Below are 27,498 nucleotides of genomic sequence, written 5' to 3' on the forward strand. Positions count from 1 at the left end.
ATGCCCAATGATAAATGCAAATTCCCAATGTAGATATGAAGCTTTGTCAAACTGAATTAAGCTCCTTAGGTGACATCAGGAAGGGTTTTGTTTGGTTTGTTTATTTTTTTGCAAAGGATAGGGATGGAGGAGACTGAATAGAAGTAAAATGGTATGCTGCAGCTCTGAAGGATTAGATCTTGAATTAGATCTTGTGGAGGGACCTGGACAGGCTGGATCAATGGGCCGAGGTCAACTGTATGAGGTTGAACAAGGCCAAGTGCCGGGTCCTGCATTTTGGTCACAAAAACCCCATGTAATGCTACAGACTTGGGGAAGAGTGGATGGAAAGCTGCCCAGCAGAGAAGGACCTGGAGGTACTGGATGACAGCTGGCTGAACATGAGCCAGCAGTGTGCCCAGGTGGCCAAGAAGGCCAACAACATCCTGGCTTGTATCAGGAATAGTGTGGCCAGCAGGAGTAGGGAAGCGATGGTGCCCCTGTACTCAGCACTGGTGAGGCCACACCTTGAATACTGTGTTCAGCTTTGAGCCCCTCACTACAAGACAGACATTGAGGTACTGGAGCGTGTCCAGAGAAGGGCAACAAAGCTGATGAAGGGTCTGGAGAGCAGGTCTTATGAAGAGAGGTTGAGGGAACTGGGGTTGGTAGCCTGGAGAAGGGGAGGCTGAGGGAAGACCTTATCGCTCTCTACAGCCACCTGAAAGGAGGTGGTAGTGAGGTGGGTGTTGGTCTCTTCTCTCAAGTCACTAGTGATAGAACAAGAGGAAACAGTTTCAAGCTGCATCAGGGGAGGTTTAGATTGGGTATTAGGAAGAATTTCTTTACTGAGAGAGTGGTCAGACATTGGAACAGGCTGCCCAGAGAGGTGGTAGAATCACCATCTCTGGAAGCGTTCAAAAAAAACGTGTAGACGTGGCACTTCAGGGCATGGTTTAGGAGGCATGGTGGTGTTGGGTTGACAGTTGGACTTGATGATCCTAGAGGTCTTTTCCAACCTTAATGATTCTATGATTCTATTCTATGAATTAGACTATTGCATAAAATCTAAAGACTTAAGACAAATCACTGCCCAATGTTCACCTTTTCAGTTCAGTGATCCCTAGAAACTCTTTTGGGGACCTAGCTGTGCTCTCAGCAAATTTCTACCTAACAAGGCAAGGGTGTCAATTCAAAACTTTTGCGTGTGCCAGCAGTACTAAGAGGACGTCACACCTCAAACATGTTGGTTTGTACAAAACTGAGTCACAACACTCTCCCAGATTGCTTCCTCTTTTACACGATTGCTTTAGTGTGTGTGTGTGTTACTTCACTTCAGCTTTATTGGTCAGACATCACTTCTGGTTTAATAACATCACAGCAGTATAAAACTTCTGGACAATTAAGTAGCTTTTGGGCAATTATAGTGTAGCATTTTACTGCTTATTGCATTTGAAACCTGAGCAATCTCAGGCCAGGTTTACCTCTGTTGAAGTTTATTTAATTTCTAACCACATGTCATACTACAGAGTACATCTCTGGAAGTGATGCAAAAAGAGCAGTTGTTTCTACTCTCCCTCAAGATTAAAACAAGCTATTGTGTTCACTGCAGTGCTAAATAAAGAGTTTACTAGGGAAAAATGCCTGTTCTGAAAATCCTCAGCATGTTATTCAGAGACCATTCATACAGACAGTGAAATACCATCGTAGATGTGCTGCACATCAGAAGTGGTAGGTACTCTCCTATATATACACTCTGAGGCATGGTATTTCTGACATTTTTTGGAAGTAATCATTCCAATTTTGGGTCGTCCCATGACACATGCACAATAAAATCTGAATTGCTCCAATTCAGTGCTTTTAGGAACTTTTAATGGTCATAGTTTGGAATGGCAATTTACTCTCCTAAAAGAGCAGTTCTTTGGCTGTTGCAGGGTTTTTTGTCAATGCCTCATTCAATTCTGTTTCAGCATTTCTTCTACTAGTAGCTGATGCAGACCACACAAAGAAACATGTGCTTGGCTTTGACTTTTACCCATCTAAATGTGGTAAGTGGCTTTACAATTTCTAGTTTGTAGTTGTGCTCACCACTGGTGACTGAGGGGAACGGGACCTGAAATTTCATTTTGAATGCTGCTTTACCATCAAGCAGTTCAGTCACTGATCTATTGCCAGAAGTACCAGCTTTTGTTATGAACCTCAGGTGTTGACTCAGAATAATGTCATTGCTTGTGCATAAAATTATGTGGACTGAAAAAAAGGTTCATTTAAAGGAGACCAAAGATTTAGACACTAGGTAACTGCTATCTAATTATCATAGCCTTGCTAATGTGATGAGGAAAGAGAGAAAGGAATATAAGATACTTTGAGCTAACAGATAAGAAATATAGATCCTGTAGTGTACATGCTAGCTACAGTATTTCATTTTTTTAAAATGTGTGTATGGTTAGCAGCTTTAAGCACTGCATGCTGTCTTTGATTATAACAGTGCTGAACTTTATCTGCAAAATTGAAACCTCTGATTTTCAAGTACATGAGTAAGTGAAACCTAAGCACATGTAATCTGTAAAAATAAATGTAATTACTTTAGCAAATGTATTACAGCTGGCCAGGTTTAACATTAAGATACCTGTTTCTTATAGCTGACTAGTGTCAGAAGACAGAGGTGATGGCTTGAGCTGTGCTATGCAGACAGAATGGAGGAGAAAAATTATTGCCTTGCATTCTTCTGTGTGTACATTAAAGTGAATTAAACTGAGTTGCAGTTCTGACCTTTGACATTTCTTCCCACTATTTTCTTCTGTTTAAAGCATCTTGGTGAGAGTAGCTTTTCTTAATTTCAAAAGCTCTGGTAAAATTGTAGCTAAGTGGCCTGCCTCAAAATTGAACACTTGATAAAATCTCCAAGAACACCTAAAGCATCTGAAAGTTGTCACTGATCTCTTTCAAGGTCATAGTATGCAAGAGTAGATGGGACTCCATTGCACTCCATTTATGGTGCTGCTTTGGTTTTGCTTTAGCAGACTTTTTGGCTTTGTCTTGTTTACTTATCTATAAAACACGTATTTGATTTCTGTGGTAGCACAGGGGTAAAGGGCTGACTGCAGTAAAGCACTTCAGTGTTGGTCAGTCATTGCTATGGTGATGATAAGCTCATGAAAGATTGTGGAAGATCTCTCTGGTCAGACCACTGGCAGAAAGCACTGCTTGCATGGGTGTGGCTCTCTTCATTATTCTCCAGATTCTCCCCAACAAACTTGGGTGTCATTTCCAGTTTTGGGTAGGACCTTAACCATCTGCTACAAAAGTATACTTATTTCCTGATCTTTTGGAAATTTCAACAGCTAGAAATCCTGTTTCTCACAGGGGTGTTGTGACTTGAGACTTAATTAGTGTCTACAAAGTGTTTAGAGGTCCTTTAATGAAAGGTGCCCTGGAAGTGATAAGTGCATTGTGATATTATTAACTAAAGCGATGCCCACAAGAACTAGTGGCTAGATAAGGCTATCATCAACTGCTAAGCTTTTTCAGTTCCTGCTCTTTGATCTTGCAGGTTTCTAATTCCTCCTTTTCAGCAGTTTTAAATTCCTCTTTGCAAAGAATGCATGTTGCTGAAGTAATGTGGACCAACTGATTTTGGGTCACCAGTCCAAACTGGAGCAAATTATTAGGTTTACAATTTCAGTCTCAACTTAGAGCACTGGGTTTTTTAGAATTGTACTCTGGGAGGCTTAACAACCCTTAGAAATTACTGCCTTGAGTAGCCAGTGTAGGTTACAGGACAAGACTACTAATAAAATGGTTAAGTTACTCCATCGATCAATTAAAATACTCCCCCGCCCTCCCTGCCCCCCTTAGAAAAGCAATGTCAGATTTTAAATAGTCAAAGATCTTGGTATTACAGCCAGGTCCAGCTGAGGTGTGATGGCTACAGGAAGAGAGGATCTAGGGGGACTTCCTATGCATTTCAGACCACTGCAAGAAGCAACTGTACTCCTGTGGACAGATGTGTAATTGTCCCTCAGCCAGGACAACCAGGAGGGGGAAGCATCATTCCTAGTGTGTGGCCCATACTGAGGCATGAGTGCAAGAGTTGCAGCCAGTTCGTCTCCTACCCCCACAGTAACTCTGTTTCCTGAGGAGACTTTTGTGGCAGTAACGTAAGCAGTAACAGCCCTTAGGGGTCCTCTGTCTCTGAGTCAGGGATGCATAAGTTGCTACCTCTGTCTTTTTTCCAGTCTTGGCTCTAGGACCTGGATGAACTTGGTCTCTGGTGTGTTAGAGTTGAGGCATGTATGGCTCATGCCTCTTTAGGCTACTCTGTGGGGAGTTAGCAGACAGAGTACACATAGGACCTTGCTGCGAGGTGGCCTCATTCTTGTACTCATATATTCTAGTCTTTCTCGTCCTGTGAGATGTTGTTACTGGGAGCGTTTTGTGGCATTAGTAGCAGCCTTATGTCTTGATCTTAACCCCCTTGCCTGTCATGCAGCATCTGGAAAGAAAAGCTGCAGTGGAGGCCTAAACTTTGTGGGTGTGTGTTTTTGTTTTGCTTCGGGTTGCCTTTTTGTTTTTTAAGAAGGAAAAATGTAGTTTTTGAATGACCTGCAGACATTACATGGGCAAAATTCCTGCTTCAAATGGTTCCCAGGGTGCTCTGCATTGTATATGGCCCCTAATGCCAAGCAGTTTGTAGTTGAGAGTTGTTTGCTTGCAAAAGAAAATTAATATATCATGATGGGCAATGCATGGCATATAAGTCAAACTACACAAACAAGTGAGGATTTTTGTGTTCTTGTATTTATCCATGGATAATATTTAGAAAACAAAGTCCTTTGAAAACCTTAAGGAATTTTGGCTGCCTTGCAGAAGTGGTAGAGTTTAGTCAATAAAATGCTCAGTAGAGATTGTATGTCCCCAAACATATTTTATCTTGACATGTTATATACTATTGAGAGCTGCAGCCATGACTTGAAGCCAAGTTAGGAAAAGAGCACTTCTGTTACAGGGCTGCATTTGATGGGAATCTGAGGAGGGGAAGGGAGAGAATAGCATGTGCTCTGAGAATGCCAAATGCAGAAAGCTTCTCTAAGCTGAACTCCCGGGTTGTACAAATCATTGTAACTCTGTCGGGATCAGTAGGTCTTTATTGATTTACATCTCTCAGGCATCTGGTTTGTTTTTTATTTTACACAAACCTAATTGCTCTGGATTCATGAAAGCATGGGTTTCAACAGAAGTTAATTGCTGGGTAGTAGTTTGGTCTAAATATTAAAGTTTCTAAATCGCATAATATGCCTTTAAAAAAAAGGCGGGGTGGGGCAGGCAAATGGGGTAATGCCTTAGCCTCCAAGACCTCTGCCTGAACCAAATCCACAGACTTTGTCTGCACTTACATGACTTTATTGAAGTTTGCTCATAAGAGCTTGCTTTTATGGAAGAGTATGTATGGAAAAACTAGGCTTTCTGGGTAGGAGAAAAGAGAGTTACTAGTTATGTGACATTAGAACAGATACTTTATTGCCCTTTGGGTCCTCCCATCTGAAAGGAACATGAAGAATTCATTCTAATAATAGGAAGGATAAAATCTGGCTCTCAGTGATACCTGTTGAATAAAGCTCAATACATCTAGTCACACTAGTGCCTGATTATAACTCTTTGGGTGTATAGATACAGAAAAGTGGTGTCTGTGTAGCAACAAGTTGTCTAATCTCTGTTTTTATTATATCTAGCCTGCAAATTAGTGATGTGATTAGTAATGCTCTTTTTTCCCCAATGAGAGATTTTATGTAAAGGCTGTAGTCTGACACTGGATGTTGCATCTACTGATGGGAAGGTGTTTACTCATCTCGCTTTCAGGATGATGGAATTCGCTTTGCAGGTACGATAGGAAAATTATAGGCAGGCAACACAGAATGTGTATGAGCTACAACAGCTTACTGTCGAGGGTGAGGAAGGATAACTCTGAAGTGAATTTGGATGGTACCTTTAACTCACTTAACTAGCAAAAAATGGAACGGTTTTGGGTTAAAGTAGTGAAAGAATTACAGGGGATTTAAATCCCCTCTCAGTCATTCTACATGAGCATCGGCAAGACTTGTAAGAAGGGAGATTAAAAATTAATTTTAAGAGAGGCTGTGCTCCTGAGACCCTTTGCTGCTTTGGGAAATCTTTAGTGTTTTAGATCTTGTAAGAAAACACAGTAGACCATTGGTGGTTGGTGTCTTCTTTTTGCCTGTCCCCTCAGAAGCCTGACTTCTAAAACATGCCGAGCACTCTTAATGTAAGGAGGAGCTATGATGTGATTGTTTACCAAGCTGAGTGTCTTAAAAACTAGTATGACTGTAAGTCACACAGCAGTATGTACTGCCTTATAGGGTTATGTGGAAAAGTTTGTATTAAAAAATTAAACAAATGATATTTACACATAGGAAGGTTTTCCTTCCTAGAAATGCCTTGAGAAGATGTGTTTTTGTGTTGCTACTATTAAAATAGATATTTTTTGCCTGTTATACTTAATTTGATTTTGAAAAAAGGTGGAGGAATGTTTGTTTTTTTCTCCTTAGATGTTCTGTCCTTGAGGCAGTGGACAGTGGTTTGAAGCTGATACGGGATGCAGTTGAAAATGCAGCTGTTGGCTGCAGTGTGGAGGCAGCTGTTCAGAATCAAAAATCTTCAACGGACAGCTCTTCAGCTGGCAAAAGAGGGCAAGTGACTTTGGTCGCTTTGCAATGGAAGTCCAGTACTTGGTAGAAATCCCTGTGTTTTCAGTTCTCTCATATTTTCATTTAAAATATCTTATGATTTATATAACTGGAGGAACTTGTTAGCTTTGGAAATCTGCTGCAGAGAAAGGCTGTAGGTTAGAAGTGCCTTTGCTGTAAGTTTCCCAACAAGTGACCTGAAGAATTGCTAAAGTGTATGTCTCTCCCCTCGCAACTGTGGCTGTGTGCTGGGTTGATAGAAGGTTTCATCATTCCCTAGAAGTCTTCCTTTATCCACTTAGGTTCAGTCAGATAAATTATATTGGGGAGGGTAGTTTGCACATAAAGTGGGATTGACCACTTTGAATCTATTTCTCCACTGTACAAGAGGAGAAAACACACATGACTTGGAAATGTATCTGCATTAAATACAACACATACCCATTCTTTCTTTTTTTTTTTCTCTTTTTTTTTTTTTTTTTTTTTCTCTTGTGGGGGTGAGGAGCATCCAGAGATAGTAGTGACATTGCTTACAGGGAGATTGTAGCAGGATGCAAAGAGTAGCTTTCTTCATCTTCCCTAAACTCAGCTAGTGCTACATGATGTGATGAGCTCACTCTGTGTCATGAGATAAGTACCATCCAACCTTCTCCTCTTCCTGTCAATGTTTACACAGTTGGGGCAAAATTGGACTATGCTTAAGCCATTTCACAAGGGCTGGGACATTTATCTTGTCCTGTATTGTATGGACTTCAGCTAAAGCAAGTTCAATTCCTTAAGGTCCGGGAGTTGCAATTATAAAGCATAACGTGTTCAATGAAGCAGAAGCTAGTTTTTTTTTGTTCTTCTTCATGGAGAGGTCCTATATTTGAATTAAGAACTCTCACTAGCCAAAGATTTTACTGAATCCTTACTGGGTTTTTTCTTCTGATGACTCTCGACCTTGAAAAATATTTAATTGAATTGGGTAACTAAAAGATATTAAAACCTACCAGGAACTTGTAATTAGATATTGCTTTTGAATTGTGTTTCTGACCTTTACTTGGATGGCTCATTTTTAGAGAGACATCTGCTGAATGAGACTACATGATCTGAAGTTCTGGGGACTGAATGACATAGTGTGATGCAGAATTGTAAGGTCAAATTTAGCTGATGTCAGAGAAATTACCAAAAGTTGTTGCTGTCTGACAGCTCCACAGTGATTTAAGGCATGCAGAGCAATATATTCCAGCAATGTTCAGGAAATGCTTTTCAATTTAATTCTTAGGACATATTCTTCCACTACACCCTTTTATAGTCATACTAATCAGTAGTAGATTATAGCTCAGGGTTTAGTTTTGTCTTTAGGGAAGCATCATTATGCATTGCTTAGCCTTTGCCATAACTTTTTCTAAATAGAGGACTTTACCTTCAGGTCTGTCTATCTGGTGTCATCAGTACTGAATTTACCCAGTTTGTCATGCTGCAGTAACCTCTGAAGCATGCATGTTCAATGAGGTTGTTTCCAACATTCGCTGAAAGAGCGAAACCTGTAGTGCTATGAAATAGTGATATAAAGTCAGGCAGGTCCCCCAGAGAGGAAAGAGTTTATGATAATGCATGCACTTAAACAGGCATGGCTATGGTTGCATAGGAATGACTGGCTTGTTTTCTCTTGAAGCAACCTACTGATTTTTGTTTTCACAGAAACTAATTCCTCTAAATACAGAACCCTCTATTATTGGGCAATATTGCACTTAGCTAAAAGTGTACAAATACTGTCTGAGGCTTTCATTCCTTCACATTTTTTCTTCTCCCTAGTTGTTGAGAAATTGCATGATGTTGACTGTCAGGGTAAAGCAAATCTAAAGAAAAAAGGCTGCAGTGAATGATTGATATATGATTGGTACTGATACTTAAATGTGAAAATTGCCACTATGAGCCAGCTGAAGGTGGTGCTGTTATTCCTGAAAGCACCACTAAAATCATGAACCAGTTTAAATGAAACGGCATTTTGGGTGTGGAGTCAAGGCTTTTCAGAAGTCATACCTCACCAAAAGCAGACATTTTTTTTTTTTTTTTTGCTTTCACTGGTAGAAATCCAGATGCATGTTTTAAAACTCAGTTTACTCTGGATCTGTACTCAAATAAGAAAAGACAGAATATTGGTCCAGATGGGGATGCTTAAATCACCAGGCCATATCTTCATTTCTCTTATTTTCCTTCAGTTTATACTCCCTTTGAAATCCTGGCCACCCAAGAAATTTTCTTAATGCTGTGATCTGGAATATTCTCTTAAAACAATACCTGCAAAGTTATTTTAGATTGCTGATTCATTGCCATACTTCCTAGGGTTTTTAGCTTTTCAATTCTTTCTGCAATGATTCTTGATGTTGGCAAGCCAAGGCAGTAATAAAAAGAAGCAGCTAGTCTTTCGCTCAGAACTTGGTTGTCCTATGTCCTCTGATTTCCCTCATGGCAGAACATGCTAATGGTAAGGTACTCCAGTGCTCAGCATGATAATTCATATCATGTTTCTTTAAAAATATAATTTCCTGGAAGATTGCTTATAAGAAGTGCTGGATGTGCTGTGCTTAAATGAAATATTCTTTCTAGAAGACGACAGCCTAAACAGAAGCTTTTATCAGACTTCCCTCCTGCCCTGAAAGAGCCCAGCTGTTAGGAAGAAGGAAGGGATGCATGCAGACTTCATACTCTTGTGTTGGTTGGCCTCTTTTATGCAGACTGTCAGTAGGGCTGCTCATTTATAACAACTACAGTTGTTTTTCTGGTCAAGTAAAAAACTCAGGGTCGTATCTAAGGAAATCTCATTCCATTGGTGCAAGGGTCATCAGGTGTCATGAGGTAGATTAGAAAAAATAAAGCTGCAAACTTTTCCAGCCATTTAGCCCTTGACTGTTGTTGTAAAAATACTAGAGATACTCTGAATACATGTTCCATTGGGTTCTCTTTCCAAATCTGAAAAAACAAATAGTCTATCTAAAGCCTCTTTAATGGAAAATGATTCCCAAAGGAATAGAGAGCTTCTGGTTCTTTTCCAGTAACTAAAAAGTTAGCATTGAAACAGGAAGTGCATATAAATATCTACTCAGCAAATATGCTCCACATTTATGTAGTTAAGAGTGTAGAGGTTAAGGGTGTCCAGTTGGCACTGGGAATGCTCCAAGTTCTCCAGGCTTACAGTTTCATTATTGTGTTTGAAGCCTTAGGGAAAAGTATAAGTACTTATCAAATATTTGCATTTATCCACCCCCTTGCAAATCACTTGCAAGACTGATATTTTAAAGATTTCCTTGAGCTTACTTGGTGGTTGTGGAAATTCTGTGGTCTGCCCTGTCCCATACCTACAACTTTTGGGGTTTGCTTAGTTGTTACTTTTTAAATTTCCAAAATAACACATTAGCAAATGAAAAATAGTTAACACACTGGAACTAGGAGAGGAGCAATCTCCTTACCATGTCCCCTACTGAAAAATGTTTTTACAGAGTGGGAGTGGAGGGAGAAGTGGGCCTTGGAAGCTTTGTACATAAAATCAATGGTGGGATATATTCCAAGGTCAACAAAATATACTGTGGATCTACTTCTGTAACCCGTAACTCCCATAAACACTCCTTTCCAATATGAAAAGTACCACAGCTCTGGTGGGATTATTCAAGTGAAATGGGTTAGCAGGGGAGGCTTGGCTCTTTCTGACAGTAGTTCTGTCTGGTAATCTTAAAGCAGGTGGTCCCTCTGGAATTCAGTCATGATTTTGGGAAACGTGTATCAGACATGCTAGTCTTTCTTGAACAGTTGTTATGATAACACACTAGAACGGGAAACCTCAGAAAAAGTGAAATGAGGAGCAAAAGTTAAGGAGAGCTGCTACTGGGACATACTACAGCTGCTACTACTATAATTCAGATATAAAGTACAGATGATACCAGGATCGGGACAGTGCAGGGATAGTGAGTGGTAATGAAGATAAGGCAGCTGTACGGTGCAATCTGTATCACTCAATAAAGTGAGTCTATTCAGATAAATTGTTGTAATGCAGCCAAAAGCAAAATCATATATCCAGGAACAAGAAAAACAGAATGAGGGATTGTATCTTCTGTGTATGAACAATGTAGAAGACTCTAATAAAAATCGAATCTTGGTACCTCCTTGGGGAGAGATATTGGCTACTAACAGGCTCTATGATTCTAGCAAAGAAAATCCTATCTAATAACTGGAATCTGAAGCCAGACAAGTAAATTAGTCACACATTTTTACACTCAGGGTGATGAACCACTGGAAGAATGAGGTTTGGTTGATTCTTCATCTCTTGGTGCCATTAACAAAATATGGCATCTGCTTTATGTTGCAGTGTCCCACAGGTTTGGTTTGGGTTTTTTTTCTTGCTTTCAGTTCAGTAGTCCCCTCAAGTGTGCTATGTAAAAACTGATTTTTGGGGCTACATGTGCACTAGAGTCATGAGTCCTGTCAGACAAATTGGAATCTTTCTGATCATGCCTGGAGTGTGTGTGTGCTGTAACAAGAGTGTTGAGCTTGTTTAATTAAAATCCCAATAGGAATACTTTCTTACAGCGATTAATAAACTGTGCTATAGAATCTGTCTGGAGGAGTTCTTACATAAAAGTTGTCCAGAGACATCTGAAAAGACAAGAAACACACAAAATAGTGCATGGGAGATAATAATTTCTAAAAGAAACATTAAGGCTTATATTGGCCCACTGCAAAATGGGTTGGAGGTCCTGTGCGTTAGGGAACCAGAGACTGGGAGCGATCACCAAGGTACGTACTAGAGGCGCCCACTGAATGGGTGCTTTCATGGATGTTTTTAGACTGGAATTTGTCGTAGGTTTAACTGTCATGTTAATGACTCGCTTATGTAAATTAGAGAAAGATAATATAAGTGAGACATGCTGTTCTGCTGCATCTCCAGAATAAGAGCAAGCCATTTTAATAACTAATAATTATATAATCTCTAATTACAAAATGCTTTAGTAGACAGTAGGTACCTCAATGACATAACAGAACAAGAAAATGTTATTTAATACTCACTTTAATCTATAGCTTATACAGAATGGAATGGATTTCCTTTGAGCTATCTGTGACTTTCATACCATTTTTGCTTTTAGAGTTTTAGGAGTAAAGTATTACTGTCTTGTACTATTTATTTATTACTAGACTCAGTGGCTGCTGATTAATAGCCCTATAGGACAATGCGGGCATGTCTTAAAACACAGAAAAACAACCCCCATTCCTTTCAGAATCTTTATATACAGCCTAACTTTTCTGTAGAGAATCAGGGTGGGTGCATTTTTTGGTAGGTTTTTTTCATGTGTGATATGGTCAGAAAATGGGACGGAGGGTGGAAATAAGGCTTATTCTGCTGTGGCATTTATAATCCCAAGTAATTGGGAAGGTTGCAAAGAAAAGCAGCTCTTAAGGAGAATTAGTAAAGTTTGTGGTGTGTGTGGTGGTTTGTTTTTTTTTTTTAATTTACGTTTGTACTCCTGAGGAAGGCTAAGAGAAAAGAAATGTGAGAAATGGCGGTGGAATTTAGCAAGAGACTGTTGAATTTGGGAGGAATGTTGAGGAAAAAATGAAGATAACATTGGATCTGCAAGTTTGGGAGAGATGGAGGGCAAAGCTGCCAGCAATGGTAGAGGGAATAGGCAGAAACAAGAAAGACAGGTGCACTTTTTAAAGAATCAGGCTGAAATAATGCTGTGTAAAAGAGGATAAGAAGGAATAAACAGAAAATGAGCAGATGATTGGAATGGTATAGTCACAGAGCTGAGATCAGTGCTAACTCTGGGCATTACTGGAGGTGACAAACTGTAACACAGATTTTGAAGGCTGTTGTATTTCTGTTTAGGTATGGTTATTTACTGTGTTGTAGCCTAGTAGTGGCAATTTTGCTAATGGTGGCGCTGTTCCATCTGGTGGAAAATATATTTTTCATGTTTAACATGGACATTTCACATACCTGATGGTAAAAAGTGATTCTGAGTGGAAACCCCTCCCTGTATTTTAATGGACCAAAACCAAGTAATAACACTTTCCAGTCCTGGAAACAAAAATAGTGCAAGACGCACATAAAGTTAGATGTGTGTTTTAATATAAATTCCCTGCCCTCTACTCCAAAAAGTTTTTGACGATTATACACACTATCTTCCTATTATCAGTCTTCTGGTAACGTAGCTTTGTGTTGTGTACTTTTCTGCAAACTCCAATTTATTGCTAGTGCGTTATACCTGCATGCTTTGGCAGGAGTGCAGGGAATCATGTTTTTTTTAAGACCAGGACAGCTTTTGCCTAGTGGAACAAGTCAATAATTGAATGTCAGAATTTCCTTTGGTATTAGCTATCTGGTTATAACTTGAGTGTGGCATAGTAGGCTTGCATTGCAATATCATCTCCAGTTCCTGCTTGATGATAGTTTGCATGCATGAGAAGTTGCAACAGCTACACTTTCAATGAAAGAAGCTGGATATCATCAGTTTTGTCCTTATACGTCCTTAGTGTAACAGAGCTGATCCTCTGTTCAGTGTTATCTGTTGCTGCATGCTCGGTGGATGTAAGCAGCTTTAAGACTTGTTATTTTCTGTGACAAATCTGGTTGTAGTTCCAGTGTTTGTGTAAGCTCAGAAAAAAATTGTTGATGATAACACTCTCCCTACAAAATTTTAGAGCTTTTTCCTTCCTTGAAAAGCACAAAAAGGTGTCCAGGCTAAAATGTTTAATTGTTCTGTATGAATCTAGCCCAGCTCAAAAGGTGGATTTTCCATCACATAAGACTCCAAAAGTAAGTTTTCAATCAGAGTGGTTTTTGGTTAGCTTGAGGCAGGTGATCCCATCTGTAACGTAGAATTTGTCGTCATCTTTGTATCTTCAGAATTTTTGCTTCCAGCCTTTACCCAAAAATTTGAAGAGGATTGACTTTTTGATGGGATTCTGCGACCTATTTTTAAATTGTTCTCTTGTGACTTGAAGATGGATTTTTAAATGAGTGCTTGTGTAGGCTTCTCTGTTCCATCTTTCGTCACCTTTTCTTGATGTCTCCCTGTAAATGTCAGGCACGTCATCAGTCCTATGACTTCATGTACCTTCCTGCAGGGCTGGTGACCTGGGATGTTCTACATGTCTATATATATCTTGTCAACACCAGTTGTGCTTTGGACTGGGCCTGATCCTATGCAATGCAGACAGATGGCTGGGAGAGATTTCAACAAGACACTTGTTCCATGGCATCCCTCTGCCTAAACTTGCCTTGTTTGTTTTGCCTGCTGTTGGGTCTGACAATGGCAGTGTCCCAGGAACAAGAACAAGGTGAATACTAACCTTCTGTGACCATTAGTTGGAGAATGTGTTTTCAAAGGAATTTCCGGCTGCTTCAAGTTTAGTATTGCCTTGACATCCTTGCAAGACCTGTCACTCTGCTGAAACTTGCAGTATGTTTAGGTTTCTGTTTGGCCATCTTGCTGTAAAATGTCTGTTTGAGGATTTTTATCAAGATGATTCATCTTGAATTCATTGTGTTTGTCCTTCTCCATGTGGTTTCAGTAGGCCATGGCACAATGATTGGCAGGACTACCCTAGTGGTAACAGTGTGATAAGATCCATCTGAACAGCACTGCTTAGGTTTATGTGGTCACTCTTAGCATTTCACACAAAGCTTTGATGTCTCTGTGCTCTTTTTGAGTCTTAGGTAGCTGCATGACTTTAACCAGTTATTACTCAGTTGTACTCTGTCAAATTCTCCTCATTCTCTTCATGTATTGCCAAGCAATATATATGACTTTGTTGCCATCTTCCAGTTTATGTAATGTGCCTGGGTCTATGTATTATATTGTATTATAATATATATTACAGCTATATCATATATCTTTCCAAGATTTGCAGTCTGGCGGAAACAGTATCGCAATGTGGATTGGTTGGTGGTTTGTTGTGTTGGGTCTAATGAATGGAGATCGATCACATTGAGAACACTACCTATAGATTGTAAGTCAGGTTTGACAGTGCTGTCTCAGGTTGAAGTGGTGGGCAAATATTTGCTGGACCTGGAGTGACTGACTTCAGTCAAGGGGTGAAATAAAGAAAGCAGTAAGTGTAAAAGGCATGATTTCCCTCTGCTGTGGTGCTATTCAGTTCACATAGGAACTGTACTTGATGTGGACTGGAATTAAGCTTGGATTAAAATTTGGACACTAACTGCAAGCAACATACATGGAAAAAATTAGAGAAATTAATTCCTCCTTGATAGCTGATTTCTGCAGAAATGCCTTTTGGTTGAAGTGTACTACATGCATTTTACAAAGTTCATGTACCTCTTCAGTTTATTTTAAGAGATCTGAATTTATTTGGTGTAGATTTATTTCAATTATCTAATCAGGAGCAGACACATAACTTTTTAGGCTGTCAAAGGTATTCAGGAATGTATGACAAACTTCAAAGGAATGCATAAGATCTTGCTACACATCTTACCATACATTTTTATAAAAAAGAGTTAATTAAATTTTCTCTTTCTGCCCAGAAATTACTTTTAGGCTAAATTAAGTATGTGGGGTTGTAAGGCTTTTCAGTGTTCTCTTTCTCTGCTTTAACTTCGTGACTGATTAAACAGCCAAATGCTTATCTGGATCAAAGTAGTAATAAGCAAAGGGGCATCCTTAGGCCAGTTATCAGCTGAAAACAATTTTAACTGTCATGTATCCAAGTTCTAAAGCACATACTCAACTGAATGGATTAAGCAATGGGGACTATGTGTAATACTGTTTACTTGCAATGAAAAAACTTCCAGGGGGAAAGAAGTGCTGTTTCCTAGTACATTTTTCTGCAGGCATAGGTTTTCTGGGGAACAAAGGGAGTCCACCACCCTTGAGTTCTGCCTGGCATGACATGTGGTCCCAGTCAGATAAGACATGAGTTTCCTTGTTACAGAACAGCCTTCTTTCCTGTCTCCAAATAGGGAATGCAGCTTATTCTTGGGTTAGTTCCTGTGGAGACTTAATTTATGTTCACTCTCTGGGAGGGGAAAAAAAAAGAGCTCAAGTTATCTGAATATAAAGCATTCAAGTATGTTTGCAGGGACAATATTTCAAGTTATTAGTCTCAGCAATTTAGATAAGAACATGTACTTTCTTACGAAAGACAAGGCACAGTGTCTTAATATTAATACCTGACAGAGTAACCCTATGTGATAAAGTACCTAGATAGCTCAACAAGGGGTAAATTAGAAATGCCTGGGAAGATATATGATGCCATTAGTAAAACACACAGATTTATATGTGACATTAACATCTCTAATGCAGCAGGAGCAGAACTGTACTACTGAAGCTGCATAAACCTTTTGCTTCCCCTCAGATCCAACAACAAAGAGATCTCAGAACAAGTGTTATCTAATGGGTAAGTACTGCCTACGATCTGGCAGACCTACAACTCCCTTCAAGTATTCCTGTGTATCCTCTGGCAAATGAGTAGCATTCAATTTTTTTGAAATCTATGGCTGACGGCCATAGATTGAGTGGCATTTTGGGTGTGATTGGACACAAGAGTTGGTTTGCCCTTTCTTGATGTTTAGGTATCTCAGTACCTGATGGGAATGCCTATGTACACCATGGGGGAGAGTTAAGCAGAAACGACGGCTCCAGAGGAACAGGAGTGGTCAACAGCAAGCACCAAACGTAGAGGTCTTCTGATGTCCACTTCTTCTTGAGCTCTTCCACACCAGTGCCAGGAGACAGATGAATGTTAACTCTGCTAGTCGGCTTTGTGGCACGCTTCATCTCTAATGGCTGCAGGATCAGGGCGTTGATGGGGGGTGCTGCATCTTCTCTGGCTGAGCCCTTTTCTGTTTTATATCGACTGCTGCTGCTGTGAGTTACATATGTTCTTTTTGTCACGTGTGGTCAGGCTCTGTTTTGCATGCCCATAGACTGGGTCAGCAGTGACGCATCCTTATCAAGCCATGGGGCAATCCTCCACCTCCTGCCAAGAGAGTGGTTTCATTGTCTTGTATTCATTATAATATAGAGAGATGTAGCCACATTTGTAATCCTCCCACAGCTCTGGAGTTTGAAAATGTTCTCTTTCCTGTTGGGAATTTCTTGTTGTACAAAGTGAATTCAGTTAAGTAACAACTTGTTTTTGCAAAGATACCTTTTCTACAATGCAGAGGAGTTAATGATCTAGAATTGAGCTTTCACTTGTTGAGAGCCAGTGTGAGATGGCAGTCAGTCTGTATTGTCTTAAAAGCAGAGAAGTAAGAAAATATGTCATGGTGCCTTGAGTATGGAAAATTTGAGGAATAGCTTAGTTTCCAAGTAGAGGCAGTGGGTTTCTCTTGAGCAGAACGTCAGTGTGTAATAAACTGAGGCATAATTATCTATTGAAATTGGTTTTTTTTCCTCTTTGAATCAACTGTTCACATTTATATATAAATAGAAGTTCTGTTTTTTGAGGTAAGGCAGTATAGTTGTGATACAATGTATTTGGTCGTTTGGGGAAGTAGGTGCTATGGTAGGTGTGCAGCATATTGAAGAGTTTTGTTGAAACTGTTGGTAAATGTCGCAGAAATTTGGAGATCAGAAGTTAAAGCTGACCACACCCTTTAAATCAGACAGTTTGCTAAAGCATAAAAATTTTTTTAAAAATTTTAAAAAAGCTGCTGTTTATAATAAGTAAGAATAATCTTCTGACGTTCAAATATGGAGTCCTTGTACATTTGGTGAAATGTCATCAGTAATACATTACATGTAAAGGCACTCTTCATCTCAAAGGTCTCAAAGATCTTTACCAGCGTGAATTTTGTGCCAAACCTCATTGAAAGTCTCATTCGGATTACACAGAAGAGACTGAGGCATAGTGAGCCTGAGGATTTTGTCTTAATTTACACATGAAATGGGAAAGGGAAAACTAGAAACCTGATTCAGGACTAGTAGGCTAGTCACATAACAAATTTCTGAGGCTTTTGGTTTGGTGGTTTGAGTGGTGGGATTTTTTTTTTTTTTTCTTCTTCCTGTCAGCTGGAAAACAACCTTAATACATGCAACTGCTGCATACAGAAAGGGTACTGAGAAGTTGACAAATATCAGAAATGCTGACTTGGCACATTTCTGATGCATTTTTCATTTTTTATGAGGAAAGTTGACCAGCAACAGCTCCATGGTGCATAACTCTTTATTGTTTAGGGGTTTGTAAGTTCCATTTTATTGTTCATGGCATAATTTTTTTTTAATCTTGTAGTCCAAAATGGAAAAAACCCTCACTTTTATGATGTGTAAGCATATATTTTACATTTATTTTCATAACTTCCAATGTAACAAATCCCTCCAAGGAGCTGTAGTTGGGTTAATAGAGCTGGAGTCTGAGGCTCCACAGAGCAGGGAAGTCCTTTAGCTCTGTTCCATAGCATGGATGGTCCTGGCTGCCTTACAGAAACAAAGATGTAAGGGTGTAATTTGGCAGCACTTGTTCTCAGTAGTCACAAGATGGAAGGTCTTCAGTGAGTTTTGGATCAGGTCATGAAATAGTTTGCCTGTGAAACATCACAGAATCTAGGTTTAAAAATAGATTTTATTGGAGACTAAGCTTTTTATATATATTTCAAAAATCCCTTCAAATATATATGGTCAGAATAAGTGTTTGTGATTCCTTTTAAATAAAGAAATGAAACTATTCTAGTGATTTCTAAGAAAAGTGAAAGTTTGCATGTAAGAAACAGATGCTGAATTTTTGGCCCTGTTGAAATTGATGACGAAGCTTCTCTCCTATTCAGTTGTAACCCATGCTCAGGTTTGGCACTCTCACTGATTTTTGGCTGTTGACTGCTTTTAGCAATAATCTCTGGCTGTAATACACCAGCTTTCTGGATGACTAGTACCCTAGGCTACTAGATGTCTGTAAATCCTGTATGAATGTTTAGTGAATGAATGCAGAGCATTTCCATTTTGCATCCTAGTGTGACTGATGCTTCAGATTGATTCCAATTGAATGCAGTGTCAATCAGTGCAGTAGACAGTAATTCTAATATAGAAACATTTCAGGCCTACTTATTTTGACTTGTCATTGCTGGCAGATTTGAGAACTCTGCATGAAAATTGTGACAGTTTAAGCAAAAGTCACCATTCTGCTAGAGTAAAATGGACGAGTTGAACAAAAACCTCATAAAAATTTTGACCCCACCAGAATGAGTATGTGTGCATACTTTAAAGCTCCCAAACAGTCTGGTTAAATTCACATTTTATACTGTCACAGACAGTCATGGGATGTAAAACAATAGTCTGGCTCTTGCGATAGGTCAAAGGTCTGTTTGCTCTTTCATATTTCTCCTTACTTAATTTGGCAAGTGGACACATTTTCTGTGAAAGAGAAGAGGCCAAAACAAAGGGCAGGATTTTTTTAAAAGTTATTTTTGAAATGTCTTGATTCTTGGATGTTTGATTAGGATATTTTAGCCCTGGCTGTCATTACCCAGGAAATCAAATGCTGTTACAGCAGCTTAACACAGACAGCCAAAAATCATTAAAAGCTTTTGAAAAAATTGAATTAAACATACTCAGGTTTTCTTCAGCTGCACAAAAGACAGGAATTGAATTATGTCGGAGCTTGAACTGCAGGATCTAACCCCCTGTAAGAAGCTGGGCTGTGTGCTTCCCCCACCACCCAGTGATAAGGGGTATTTCTACCGGCAGGAAGTGACTTATTTGGTGTAAACCTGGTTAGCATTGTCAGGACCCTAATGGAAGAAGCTTCTGTGAGCTCAGGTCTGTCTGATGCTTGCAACATGGATCGCTGTGTGACCCAGGAGCAACATCGTTGTATTCAAAGGGGGAGACTTTCAACAGCTCATTCATTTCCTTTTTTTATGCTGGTCCTCAAATATCAGGCTGGGTTTATTCATGACTTGTCACAGATCTGATGCTGTAGCCCCTTCCTGCATCTTAAAGCAAAGGTTGTTCCTGGAATACATTGCTCCATAGACTTTTTTTTTTCCTCAGTGTTTCTACAATGTTTTGCTTTCTTTATCTGCCATTGGCATAAAAACATCAAACTGAACAACTCTAATGAGAATTATTTTTGGGGGGAACTGAGAGAGCAACAATTTATTTGAGATATTACCTCAAACTCTTCTTGTCCCAAAGCAAGCGTTGTTACAGTGAATGTCTTTGGGTGTAGGAAACTTCCTATATGCTGATGCCAGTTATCTCACTTCGGACTCCCGTAGGTCATCTTTCTCAGGTTCCGGTTATCTACCTGCAGAGAATCAACAGTTATTCTCAATAACTTTCAACTCGATGTAGCCATAAGATGTTAAATAGCTTTCTTATTATTTATTTTTAAAGACATCTTTAGAAGATACCTTCCTTCCTCAGTGTAAAATGGCATTAAGATCAAGCTGTCAGGCATTGCTTTTTCTGTGTTGATCTCAAAGTTCTTTACAAAGGAGCTTGGCATTGTTTTCGATTTTGTCAGTCTGAGGAACTGAAGCACAAAAAAGAAAAATGACTCCTGACTGGAGCTGATGCCAGCCAAGTGCTCTGTCCGCTATGTCACGCTGTGCTTTGAAGGGCACTAATCTCACAGTCCAACTAGTATCAAAAGTGCTGCTAAAACCACTGAAATATTATTCATCAAGGAGCTGGATGGGACATGAAAATAGGAAAAAGACTTATTAAAATAGACCGTAGCATCATAGAGCCATAGAAAATGGCAAATCTTTTGACAATCCAGCAAAGGGCAGAATTAGATTAACTTTTTAAGAGATTCAAGTAATAGCATAACTTGTGCTCTGTCACACAACATTTTAGCGTGCACAAGTGAGCCAGACAACTATGTTATTTTAGCCCACATTCAACATTCCTATCAGTAAACCTGCACAAACGACCCCATATCCATATCTTGCACAGTACTATCATTAAATCTTTTTTTTTTTTTTTTGCTACTGCCTGGGATTTCATTATGACCCATTAGTGATGTAATACTAAACCTATGGAATCTTAAATTTGTCTTAAAATTTGTGGAATAAAGTAGGCTTCTACCAAATAAAAATGCAGTGGCAACAAAAAATGTTGCATCATCTTCAGATGGCTTATTCCAATTTTTTCCCAAACAAGTTTCAATTAAAATGTCTCAAAATAAACTTGCTTCACTAGATCTGTTTTCCAATAAATGTTGTTTCTCTCTTCTTCTCTCCCTTGTTCCTGAGACACTATTTGATGGTTCATTTAAATACAAAATGTCTGTTATATGCTCCCCCCTTTTGCATGGAGAGTGTTTGAGTTGCTTCTGGTTGCTGAGGAGCCTGTCTTTGGATTTTTCCTGGAATTGTGGGATTCTGTGAGAAAGCCTTTCTCACCTTTATATTCTGAGATCTCCCAATGTTTTATTAATAAGTTATGTGAACCATATCAGTCTGAAACAGAGTGAATTTGCGTCTTTAAGAAGCCCCTCAGTTCATAAAGGAGGGTATGATTTATACTGTAGCCACTGGTAAAAAGGAAACAATCTTTAAACTCTAAAAATGTACCTTTAATTATATGTGATGTATGTGTGTGTGAGTGATGCAGGGATGTTCCAGATCCCCTGTGAGATGTTTAGCTGGCACAGAATCAAGCTTCTATCAGAAATAGGAGTAAAAATTAAAGGGAGTGCTTTAAAAGCAGCAAACCTTCAGTAGCCAAACAAGGAAAGAACTGCCTGCTTCTGTTTTTTAGCATATAGAAAGACAGGTGCATGTGTCTTTTTGGAAGTGCTACAGAAGCTGTTCTGCTGGAGTTGGTGTTTAACATTGAACCAGTGCTGGCTAGAGGTTGAAAAGCAGGATGAGGGATACTGGCAGGGGCATGGCATGCTCAGGGGCTGTTGTGATCCTGCTGACTGGGGAGACGCTGCCCCATAGGCCTTCCTTCCACTGTGCAAGGATGTGACAAAGGACAAACCATTGGGCAAGGGAGTGTGTCCTGCATGCTCATGTGTATGCTTGGCTGCTAGGATCGATCAGGAACTATGCTTAGGAAAAATGATTCACTGCTGGCTCCCTTACCACAATGTGTGAGAATGAGCTGAGGGCCAGAGCGGTCTCAGCCAGAGTGTGAACATCCATTAATACTCCTCCTTCAGTGTGCTTGCTGCCGTATCTCCTTGTCTAGCTGTCTTCCTTGCTCTGGAGCAACAAGCTGTAAGGCTTTACCATCGGTTCGCTGCCTTATCTTGGGATGTGTTTTTATCTCTAGATGTGTGGCTTTGACAGCTTTGTGACAGTTATGCCTTTGTATTGCTGACACAACGTTCAGTCCCATCCAACTCTTTGCATGTCCTGAAGCTATGCTGGGTGCCTGCTGTCAACACAGCATTTGTTAAAATTAAGTATTTGATGAGTTCATTCCCCATTTGTAGAACTAAAATTGTCCTACTGATGCCTGTGAGATGACCTTTGTTTCAAAACCCTATCTTTTTACGAACCAAGGCTAAACTTGAGCACTGTAGCAAAGCCTCAGACTAGGCAAAAATACTAGGCTTGTATTTTATTCCTTACATCAGCACAGATTGAAACCCCACAGAATTAGGTTAAAATGAGGGCTGAAGTAAAAATTGTGTTTGATAGTATACACTACCAATGGTCAGTTTAAATGTGCAGGGAGTGCTCATGAGGTCTGCTAGTGTGTACCATAGTAGCAATAACACCAGGGGCAGGAGCTGGAGCACAGGTGAGGTGTTCAGCATGGTGTGACTGGTGCTAGAGATCCTTCAGAGCAGATGATGCTTTAAATTCTACTCTTCTTTTGTGAGCCTTGATGACAAACTTGTCAAAAACAGCTTTGCAGATTTAAACAACAAAACTAAACAAAACCTTCCTCCCACAAACCCCTGTCTCTTCAGAGTTTTCTTTGAGCTATAAACTAACTGCTGATATTGGCTTGGTAATTGGCTGGCTGCCCAATAAAGTTGTCCCACAAAAATGTACAGAATCTCTATCTTTCAGTCTCCTGTAAAGAAAAACATGGAATAAAAATATTGGGGGAAAAACCTGTAAAATGGGACTGACTTTCTTCAGAGTTAGTGTAAGCAAGACTTAAAAGGTCCTCAAAAAGCCATTCTTTTCTAAAATATAAATGTTTCTGCTGATGGTCGATAGCAGAATCGATAGAGGCAGTAGGATAGATGGGTGGGTGGTGGGAGTTTTAACCAAAAATGGTTGATCAGAGATCTTAAGCCAGGCTTCTGCCTTACACAAGCAGCATTCACACAGATGCTGTTTTTGTAGGCTGACAAAGAAACAACAAATAACCTGTGTTGTTTTTCTTCTTGTTAAATAATTGAATATTACATGTTGAGTTGTCATCAAATTATTGCTAACATTAATTGTCAGAAATTCAGCTTCACATTTGAGTTGTGAAAGGGACTAAAAGCTGTACTTTGGGCAATGTTACAGCTAACTGCTTTTTCACAACAGTTTTGCCTTTTTAACTATGTCCCTTTAACCATTCATATATATATGTATATAACTTGTGAAAAAAATTATATATCTTATGTATATAAAACTTGTGAAAATATTTTTATATAATATATTTTTTAATATATATACACATTTTGTGAAAAATGACATCTTAAAGGAGATTTTCAAAAGCATCTGAGAAATCTATAAGCTGCAACCTGTTACACCTTTCTGTCACATTTCTGTCTCCAGCCTGGTCAGCTGTAAGAGTTGGGAATTCACATCTGAGGATGCCTACCTTATCAAATGTTTCAGATGTGGTTGTGTATATGTGTGATTCTGCATGGTGGGTTGCTTGCTGTTAGGACATCAAAGAGGAGCTGCTGTCTGTGATGGGTGGTGGATTTAATGCCATCTGTTCAGGTGATATAAGTGGAAGATGGTGTTCCTGGTTGCACTGCAAGATATTTTTGCTATTTGTGTCCTTTAAAACCTCTGCAGCCCAGATCCACTTGGGTTGCGATGTCTTTTGGTCTCGGGAGCTGAATAAAACCAGGCCAAGTAATCCCTGGGAGCTTCTGCAGCCAGAATTGCTGGAAAGTAGGGTAATTCAGCACATATAATGCTTTTCTCCGAATTGGTGCCATACCTGATATGGTTTTGATGGGTTGCTTTGGCTGTTTTTCACACCTCCTGCTTCAGTAGCCCTCAGCCAGGGCTCCAGAGATGTTCAGAAATCAAAGTTTGATTTCTATAGGTATTTAAACATTTGTGCCATAATGGGGGGAATTGGTCCCCAGCACTTTAGCCAAACAAAACTTTACAGGGTATAGCACTTCATGGGTATGGCAATGAAGTAAGTAATTTTGTTTCCTTAAGTTATAGAAAGAGTATCAAGCCCCTTCCAAGAGAATGGAAGTAGCTAACTCCCAGTGCAATCATTTTCGTTTGCTAATGCAGGCTCTACCATCTAGGTGTTCCCACTTTTAATACCACAGAACAGGCCCACCCAGATTGCCTTGCGGTGAGAGACTACGGTGTCTCTATCTAATTTCTAATCGGCATGTAACATCCTGACACTATTTATTACTGGTGCAGGAAGGGATCAGTCTGTAGGCCCCTATCTTTGTGAAATGGGATCTATGTGAAGCCCTGCAGCTCATCTTCCTCAGAGCTTAGGTGTGATTCTACAGCTGTGCTCACATCACCTGGGTTGACCTGATATCAGATAAGCAGCAGTGTAACAGTGAATGATATCTCATGTCCATTCTTGCCACCAAAATTGCCTGAACCATTAAAAAGTTGTGGTCCAAGCTGATCTGTACAACCTACAGGCTCTCCAGGTTTTAAGGACTAGCTCAGACAACTTAAAAATTTTATTGTGGTGCACCATTAATTTTTATTTTGAGGAAGGGGAGAGAGAGACAATACTCAGTTGTTTTGCTTGACCTACAAAGAATTATGGTGCTATACCATGTTTACATAAAGCTGCTCCAGTATGCAAAAGTAACCCACGGAATCCAGCTTGCTTACTGCAGTGGTCAAGTTAAATTGAATGGAAGGAATTTCTCAAAAATATCAGACTAATGCCTTGTGATCTAAGCTGTAATATCTTTATTTTCTGAAGATTATTATTTTCCCCTTCCTACAGAGAACATAATTTCATCTTGGAAAAGAGCAATGGAAAAACATGCTTTAGTTTGCTTATAATAATGTAAATGATCTGCTTCTCTATTTAGAACTAGCTACCTCTAGCTATAAAATTATGAAAGAAAGATAGTACTGACAACTTGAAGAGCAAGATAAGGTTTATATTTCCACAACTGTTTGGGTTTGGTACCCATACCTCCATTTCCCCAACCTGGCAATTAGTTGACCAATATGTACTTAAATATAATGTTGGGATGATCTACAGGAAAGATTGAAGAAAGAATAGGGTAAATCAGTTGTATAACACTTCAGTTTTCTTTAGGAAAGAAGCGCAAGATAATTAAATCTCAGCTTTTATTTAGATGTGGCATACAGAGATTGAGTATGAACCAAATAAAAGATCATATAAAAGTAATCTAAGTTGTTGGTGTCCATTAACTTTAATATTTTGCAGGCTATATGGTATAAAACAGTATAAAAGTATATCAAAAAGTGGATAAAACAGTCCTCTACTCAAATCCTGCCTTGTCATTAGCGTTCACTCATTCAGTCTTTCATTTCATAGATGTTTCATTATTGTTTCATTTTAGGACAGAATTCAGGTTTTGGTAACTTTGAAGGCACAAATACAGACTTTATGCATGGAAAATGTCATTGCAATTAGGAAATAAATGGTGTAAAAACATATTAATTAATTTTATTTCACTGAGGAATTCTTGAAGAGCTGTGGCATAATGAATTTTTTATGTTATTTTTTTTGGCACTGTGCTTTGGACTACAGAATAATACCAGCCCATGAAAAAAAAAAAACATGTCCTTGGTCAGGTATATGTGTGTGCAGGTATGTTTTGGCTCTGCCTCTGCAAATGTGTGCTTAACTTCAAGCAGGGGAGTAATTTTCTTTGGTTGGTGAAGAGCATGCTTTAGTACCTTGTGAAGATAAGCACTTAAGAATGACTTGATGTTAAGCTATCACAAGAAACAAGGCTACGTGAAAGCCTTAGAATGGAAATGTTGTTCTGATTGAGTAATGTCCACCTTTGACGGAGCTTTGTCTGAAATACCTCAGCAGTCAGGAGGTTACAGAATTTAATGCTGTTTAACACTATTATGTTGCACTTCTGAATTTTTATTTTCTGCATCATATGTAAATTATAGTGTATTTCTCATATGTAGGTGGGAGTGTATTTCTTTTTTTCATGACTACAGTCAGTTATGTAGGGTAAGCAGTGTAAAAGCTGAATTCCTACTTGAAAGAACTGGGTCACCTCATGTAGCTACATGACAGTCATTGGATTTTGTTAATGACTTGAGCACTTTTGCCTTCTATTGATGCAAGGATAGATCTAGATTTTTCTCTGGATTAGAACATTAAATTGCTGTTGATTTTAATGGGATTTTTATTGAGGCTGAGATAGTCCAGAAACCTGGACCTCAGCAATGCTCAGAGTGAATCTGTATTCCTTTCACCAGATTTCCTGGATTTGGCAAACATCAGAAAAAGTAGATGTCTTCAGACTGCAATGCAGTCTTAGGAAGGTCCAGAGTAGTGTTTTCTCTAGGAACTGCCACCTCAGCTGGACAGAGCTGTGATTTTCCATCTTGGTAGTTCTTGGGCCAACAAAGGTGTTTCTTGTACCATGTTGTTTTAGAAAAACATGTTGCGTTTAACCATGCCGGAGCACAGCACTGTATGTGTTGTGGAGACTGACTCCTGCATCTTCTCATCGCATGCTGTCTGCATAAGACTCATTTGGCAGGCGGTATAAAATTAAAAGCCTCAAAGTTCCCTAAGATAAGCACGGCCCTCCCAACACTACTGCTTAGGGATTTAAAAGAAATGCACAAATATGCGGTGTCATTTGCAAAAGCATTATATATTTTTCCAGAGCTTTTTCAAATCTCCTGCTCAAGCCAGTTAGTCTAATGAATACTCTTAAACACATCTGTGGATTGTGTTGATTGGGTAGAGAACAGGGAAGGTAAACTATGTATTTGTCTAACTGAAGTCTGATTGTGAAGCCAGATAATTTTTTAGACATATTCTTCACCTGGTTTAACAGACAAATAAAATTTCTCTGGACCTTGTGATACCAGTGTTTTGTCTTTTGAGCATACAGACATTTGGAAGTTTTGTCTTTCCACTGCTTCTGTAGATGAAAGGGGATGGGAGCCACCAGAGCCCCTGAGCAGCTTCCCAGTTAGCTTATGTTACTCCAAGTGGGATATCTGAGTCTTTGTCCCAGGAACTCCCTTCAGTTCTCCTGCTGAGGTGTTGCCCAGGGGCAATTTCCAGTCTCACGCCATAGTGCCCGAGCTGTTATCATTTATCCTGGCTGTTACTTGGAGGTGGCTGTTCTATCACTGTAACAGTCACAAAGTAGCTAAGTACATGCAAAGGCAGACAAACAACGTGTCACTGAAAACTCTGTAAATGCACTCCAGCAGCTATGCAGAAATAGCCAAATGTTTTTTGCATCTTTGATTGGAGGCAGCCAGCAATCAAGGAACCATGCTGGTCTGCAGCCAAAACAAGTAGGGAATTCCCTCAGATATTTTTTTTGTGAAGTGAATCATGGGGGCATAATTGGGTTTGGCTCCATATTCATTGGTGCAGTTTGGCTATTAAAATTCTCAGTTCTGTGGCTGATGCTTCCCAGGCTGTTCTCAGGTTTGCATTACACTGTGATTCAGTTATGGTCTGAGCAGCAGGGTCAGGTGAATAGAACAGTTTTCCCT

General features: G+C 39.4%; 1 protein-coding gene across 4 annotated transcripts in view; it reads left to right on the forward strand.

Moving 5' to 3' along the window:
- The window catches only part of CALD1 (caldesmon 1), a 202,596-nt gene that overhangs the window by 13,962 nt on the left and 161,136 nt on the right, over nucleotides 1–27,498 (forward strand). For 2 of the 4 annotated variants that reach the window (XM_064458948.1, XM_064458953.1), the window contains exon 2: nucleotides 1,950–2,027. The exons of the other annotated variants lie outside the window; for them this stretch is intronic. The gene's annotated coding sequence lies outside the window, so the exon portion shown is untranslated. The remainder of the gene's footprint in view (nucleotides 1–1,949; nucleotides 2,028–27,498) is intronic. 4 annotated transcript variants of the gene reach the window in all.

This window comes from Phalacrocorax carbo, chromosome 1, assembly GCF_963921805.1.
Source record: "Phalacrocorax carbo chromosome 1, bPhaCar2.1, whole genome shotgun sequence".
NCBI classification, from domain to species: Eukaryota; Metazoa; Chordata; class Aves; order Suliformes; family Phalacrocoracidae; genus Phalacrocorax; species Phalacrocorax carbo.